Raw genomic sequence first — 7,856 nt, forward strand, 5'->3', positions numbered from 1 at the left:
CTGTGCAATATCGTTATTAGTTTTTCAATATAACTTATGTAAAAAAATGTATTCAAGATTTTATAAATATAAAAAAAAGAATTATACTCATAGTATTTTTTTCGTAGGTACCTATATATGTGTAAAAAAAAATATGTGGTAGTCAACATTTTTCTTAAAGTTAACATTAACAATTCAATATTTTAACAAACAAATATTATAAATATGTCATTTTAAGCGACTTAGATATTGAACAGTTATATTTATTTTTATTTTATAATAACTTGAAAATCGTATTATTATTATTATTGATAACTTACAGAAAAGCAAACAATCGAGGTTATCAAATACCAATCCATTAATCCTTCAACATAATATACGTCACTGAGCAGACTTTTGAATAAAATAGTTTTTGCGTATGATTTTGCACCTCATCAAATTTACAAACAATAAATCATCATACAATTACTATTGCTGCAATTTATTATAAATAGGTAAAATTGATTACTTTATTGTTTCTAGTTTGTATGTATTTCTGTTTATATAAACTATACATTAAGTATTTAAGTATAATTGTATGGATAGCTTATTAAAAGATTTTCGTTCGTAATGAAATTTTAGGATGTGAAAATAAATTAATGAATTTATTTCGCACTAATATAAATCAGTAAGTTTTCAAATGTCAATATGAATTTTATTGTTTTAGGTTTAAAACGATATCGAAAGCCTTACATAATTTTGTATTTTTTATTCATTAATTTATTTGTAGTGTTTAAATACTTTCAGGTGAAAAGAAATCCCTAAAAAGTTTCTCGTCGTTTCTCAATCGATTGGATATACGACACAAGAAACTCATCGCAATAGAAAGCAAAAAATGAACGCAATATCGATACGACTTTACAAAACGTCAAAGCATAATATTATATATTAAAACTTACGAACATAGTGGCTCCTAAATAAAAATGTGTTGGTTATATAATGTTTTTAAACAATGTTAAGGAAAACGTACACGAATTCGTTTAATTTCATAAAATTGGTAATATTATATGCAGTAAAAAGTAAAGGTAAGAATTACACCAATAATTGCAGGGTATAGCATTAAAAGGGAGAAAGGGGGAAGCTGCTCTGGTGTACCACATCATTGAGTGAATCACTAAATTTTATAATAATATGTATATATATATATATTACATCTGAATTCAGTGATTAATTGTATAATGTATGATAAAAAAAATCCTAGTCAAGACAGTCTTGTCAGCCTATATACTAAGTTTATTTTATGATATATTTACATAATTTATTTTACCATATTAGTAATTGATTATACGATAATTTGAATAATTTTTGGTAGAAAACAATACGTATGAAAATCTCATTAGTGTGTGTATAAAGCTATAAAATATAATAGGTAATTAACGTTAACTTTCGTGTAATATGTATTGTGTATCATTGTTATCAAAACATTACGAATAGTTAATTATTATATTAAATATTATTAATTATTTTATAACGTTATATCTTTAGGCTTTATTATACTTAATTAAATTTATTGGTGTAAAACTTTATTTTTTTTGTATACTAGCTACTGTAAGTTTTAACTGGTTTCAAAGGAATTTTATTATACAATGAGATAATGATGTACATAAAAAAAGTTTCACCATCAAAGAAAGTGATTGTTCCGTGTTCGTAAGCTATGTTCATTTTGAATGGTTTAATTATTACTATTAGACAGTTATTTAAATATATACTCAGTACCTAATACAAGATGTCAGACTGTCACACTACTATACAAGAATCATTTACATTATTGAATTTAAATTTAATAATAATAATAATAATAACATATGTTTATCATTAATATAAAAATATAAAAAGTCTTTTTATTCTTTGTTTATCTAATATATCGTCCAAAATGTAAATTGTCTATAAAAGAAATTGTGTAATATTTTTATATTTTTAGGTAAACTATTAATACGAAATCTTATACTAAATTTCCAATAATTAACTATTAACATTTTATTCATTTTAAATGTCAAATTTTCGTGATTTTGACAAATTTTGTCAAAGTTTGAACTTAAAATACTTATTCAACAAAATTGTGCTTTTTGCTTTTGTATCTTTTATATTCTTCATAGTAACAAATTCTTATGAAGAATCTTGAATTACATTTTCAAGCTTTTTGACTGAGCAAAAAAATTGTAATCAATATTTATTGAAAACAAAAAAATCAAAATTTGAAATGTCTATGAACCATCTGTCAAAATATTTTTAAAATAAAAAAATGTTTGTTTATAAATTGTTATCTTACGTATAAATATTGAATTGATCACTTTATTAGTCACTCATAAAAAATATTTGTGGAATTACGCTCATTTTTTTAAACTCCAACAATGAAAACTTACATACATTACAAACCTATAGCATTAAATTTCCAAACCCTTTATACATAAATTTCAAAAATGTTATGAAGTATGTATTAAATGATTTGAACATTTTTAAATCGTTTATTGGTGATTTCTGGGTAAAATATTTTCAGTAAATAACTTATTTTCTTATTACATATTGCCATATTGGCCGGTAGTAACAAATCGATTTTTCATTTATCTGTTCTAATTAATTTATCAATTTACATTGTTCACAGGTGTATTCTCTAAATCTCCCAGATTTTGTTTTTAATTAATTGAAAATCTGCTTTACATTCCGAATTAATAATATATTTACAATACTAGTATACTACGATATGTATACAAAAAAATACCAAATGAATCGTACTATATCCGTCTCCAGTAATCCATAATTTCCATTTTCAGTAACATATCAAATTTATTTGTTCTCTTCATTTTTCACAAAATTTTTCCATAAGAGAATAAGAATATTCATTTGTATTTTATTTTATGTAAATCTACTGAACATTACAGGTTTTAGATTTGAACAAAATGTCTTAAAAAATTATAAATAAATTAAGAACCTGTTATTTGCTTGTCAGTTGTCCCTTAGAAAGTTAGAACATAACTGTCAGTATAGTTGTTAGACAGTGAAAATTATTTTGATGAATGACATTCACCACTTCACCTCGATTACTTCTACTCAAATATAAACAATAAAAAATAAATGTAAGTTCACAATAACTATTATTTTATATATTTCACATAAAATTAAATATTAAGTATATAAATATATTAGAATATGATAAAAAAATATACGACCAAAAAAACCTTGAAAATGCAATACAAGGTTTTACATAAATTGTTTATATGTCAATCAAAAAATATCTAAAATACCTAGTCACATTTTTCATAAGCGTTTGCGATGTTAAAATTTTGTGAAAATGTACAAATTATTTTTTAGTTAAAAATTCATAAAAATTGTTCATTATGTAACTATAAGATTTTAACATTTTATTTACCTACCTACACAATAAAAAAATTTACCAAAAATTCATATTATTTATTTATAAGCGTTTTAAGTAAAAAAAAAACTATTATTCTTCAAATGTAATAGGTATATTTTTATAGTTCAGAAACGAATAATCATACAGGATACTTAAGGTTCTTTAATTTTGTACCAAATTTGTATTTTATCATTATTAAAAGATTATTAAAACTATTTTAAAATATTAAAAATTTATTTTTACAAGCATTTGATGTTCAGATTTTGACAAAACTCGTCAACATAATTTTCAAATTATTTTATAGTAGTTAACATTTATGAAATGTTGAATTTTTACAACTAGGACTTGTAAATGTAATAGAAAATTATTTATAAATAGTTTATATTGAAACCAAAAATTACAATTAGTGACGGCAAAAATTGGTCTTGGTCTTACGGTCTTGCAAGACTTGCTACAAGACCAAGACTAAGATTAGGTATGCAAATCCAAGACCAAAACAATACAGACGTTGCAAAAATCTTGCATTCCTCCCTTCCATCGAAAAATGCATTAGTGTATGTAGAGTTAATTAAATAATTTATAATGAAAATAAGAAGAAATGATCTAGGTTGTTATTTATTAAAGGTGATTGGTAATTCGAGGAAGTGGTGAATTATTGAAAAAAAAAAAGATTAGAAATAATTGGAATTAATATTACAAAATAATATAGATATTTCATACTGATTAGAAACTACTGGAAAATTATTTTATTTTCCCAAAATCGATATTAGACGACGAAAGTTGTTGTCTTGCCAATAGGATAATAATTCATGTCCATCATAATACACCTCTACTTTGAATCTAAATACCAATAATTACTGGAAGTCATTACTGTAGGTATAATTTTGATAATAAGAACGTTTTTATTTACGCTCGTTTATGTGATATTGCCATATTAGATATTGTGTACCTAAACTAGTGTATATACAGACAGACAGTTTACCCCATTTGGTAACACATTTTAATTATTGCAAGTACATAATATTTTTAATTACTGATATTGTATAATATTGAAAAAAAAATAAGTTTACATTAAAATGCCTAATAAAAAACTTTTTGTAAAAATAAAACGTTACACGATTTATAAACATTATTTTGGTCAATGATATTAGAATTATTGATGTTTTTATTAAACGTAATAGCAACTTACAAACTTAATTTTGTTGGTAAATCGATTCACACAAATATAGTATAGTATAATATAGAAAAGTAAAATTAAATAAATTATAAAAATATAGTTTAAAAAGTACAAATTTTTAAAATGAGTAAAATTAAAATTAAATGTTTGACTTGTTTTATATTTATGTTTAAATTATTAAAATAATATTATATTATGTATTGTCGTATTGACTTGTAAAGTTTTATTTTAGAGGTCGTAGCAAAAAACCTCTACACAGCTATTATAGCCCTATAACAAGTACTTCTTTATTTATTTTTTTTTTATATAAATTCTATGAAAATAACAAGTCATGCACTCTGTCTTGGTCTTAGTCTTGTTTTGATCATCACTTCACTAAAATTTACATATCTATTACAGTGACCAATTAGACAACTACTTTATAGCAAAGCGATATTCGCTTGCAACATACATTTTATATACTATTTTACTTTATTAAATATAAATTTTTAGTAGTATTTTAATAATGATTAATGAACTAATAAATACTAAATAATATTTTTCTATCGATATTTTTATAATTTTCAAATTATTTTATAAAATTTTATTCTTTAAACTCATCATTGTAATCGTCATGAAAATATTTTTCATTAAAGTACATATAGATATATTATGTCTTCTTTACATCTGTTGTTATTGAATTCCAAAATTTACATCCTCACAACAACACGTGTAAATATTAATATTCAAATTAAGATTTAACTAGTAAAAATTAATCACTGGAAGTTATCTGGTAATATTATCATATCATGAACATGGGAAAATCATTATTACATAATATTATGTATGGTGTACACATTTTTTTATTAGTTGTACAAAATTGTATAAAATGAAGTACATATAGTACTGAACGATGTTGGAATTTAAATTCATAAATGGCAGTAATAGACTTATGTCTTCTTTTATACCACTAACATTTTTTCCACAGTTAAGACTTAACTTGTCTTCATTTTCATTGTGTCAAATTATAATAATAAATTGTCAATTGTCAAAATTTTACACTTGTGAACATAATAGGTATCACTGAGTTATTGATTGGTGTAAAAATGTAAAATGTTAAATGTGTGTGTGCTTACTAAAATCGGTTCATTTCTTGAAACGCGTAAGTGAAGCTAGTGAAGGTAAAAGTTTAAGGATAAAAGTATAGATGTATCGTGACTCTTATAGCCTTATACGATTGGAAAATCCTCCTTTATTATTAGTTATTACTACAACCGAAATACACAACAATAATACGGCATAATGTTCTTTGCTGTGAAAATATCATATATATTAACTAAGTAAAACACACACACACACACATACTCGTATTATACAACACGGAAAAAAATATTACACGACGCTCGATGTAATGAACGTGACAGCGTACTGACAATTGTGTTGTTGGATTAATATACTATAATAGGAATAGCACAATAATGCTTTATTCATTAGACACTATAAGTCTGTAAGTCTATAAACAGTAAGTATCGGGTAGATATTGCTTGTAAACTAAAAATATATAATGCTACAACAGAATCAATATTAAAAATGATTATTTTATGTAAATAAACTTACATAATAATTACAAAGCAATCTGCAGACGATAAGAATATAATATTTTGATATAGGTTTTCTTCCGGTACCTATCGTGAATTCGTGATGGGCACAGCGCCGCGCCACAGCCAACACTTTGATGTCCCTTCAGGTACATTAGATTTATACTGGTAATTCCATAATATTTTTTTCATATTCTGATTTGAATGTATACCTATATATATATTTTTATCGCGTTAAATATTAAAACCAAAAATATAACAATTTTTGTCTTTTTTTTTTGAAAAGGCATTTGTGTACACACCTCCAATACGTAAAATGCATTACCTACTTCTTAGCTATATAAATATTATATACTATACTTCTACACGAAACCTGTTAAAAAAACACCAGTGATACTTCCTCGTAGATCTATTTGCAAGTAATTGTTTTCATGTGTAATATATGAAATAACATGTTGGATTTTCATACCAAAATAATATGAAGTGTAGGAATACGGTAAAAGCCAGAACATTAATGATATATTGTAATGTCGAAGGTTTTTAGTTGTTACCACTATTTTTTTTATCAACGTTTTGATACAATCATTGATCGACTCATGTTTTATTCGTATCATCACATTTAATGAGACGTCGACGTCCTTCGACCACCATAATAATACTGCCTACTGGTTACACATCACTAATATTATTATCGAAGTACGAATATAATTTTGCGCTGAGTTTGCGTTCAAAAAATATTACAATATATTAATTTAATCCGTATTAAATATTGTCCGTATTGTTTGCATTTATCAAAATGGATACTTCCATGCATAGGAAATACTTATACGAAAAATATAATTCATTAGATATTACATAGATTAAATATATCAAAGGCCAAAGAGCACCAAACATGAATATGTTTACGAGCCGGTCGATATGGATAAATACAACGATACTGTGGTCTGCGAGCCAAAATGTTGTTCATAAATGCATAAAAATAATAATATAATTGAATAATAATAATTAATAAGTAAATTTTGAATTTATAAAATAATAAGATGCGAGCCGCAACTGACGAGAACCACAAGATGTCCACCCCTGAAATACTATAGATAGGCTACACTAATCATTTACCGCTTATAGTTTATATTATTATAACCTTTGAAATAACAGATAATAATATAACTGTATGAGATCAATATGTAGTATGTACCTATAATAAGGCTTATATTATTTTAAATCCATTTCCTACATAACCTAGAAAGGAGAATAAGGAATTCAAATATGTTTTTAAAATTAAAATCGGACTTTTGGTACTGGGTGAATTTTTCTTTCGCTTTTTGGGATTTTCATGCAAAAACTTGTTTATCGCAAAATTTAGTGACGTCTGACTGCGCGTATGTACGTTACTGATTTCCAAGATACTTGGCCGTAGTTCATCTTTAATTACATAATATAGCGTTGGGGAACACACGCACGCTAATGATCAGTCACAACACACACATAGTTACACATAACTCACGATGGCAATCGAATATTGCCTAAATACGACCCCTTAAAAATGGTTAGCTTTCAACAGCCTTAATAATATATTACATACTACAACTACACAATGCGTCGCCGGTTGCTAACGATTAACGCGCGCTCGTCTGCATGGGACCCTGGTAGCTACGATACACAAATTGACTGATGGTCATGTCAAATGTGGTTAGTGTTGCACGAATATTATAAAAAAATTTAAATTAAAATT

Source organism: Rhopalosiphum padi, chromosome 3, assembly GCF_020882245.1.
Source record: "Rhopalosiphum padi isolate XX-2018 chromosome 3, ASM2088224v1, whole genome shotgun sequence".
Lineage (NCBI taxonomy): Eukaryota > Metazoa > Arthropoda > Insecta > Hemiptera > Aphididae > Rhopalosiphum > Rhopalosiphum padi.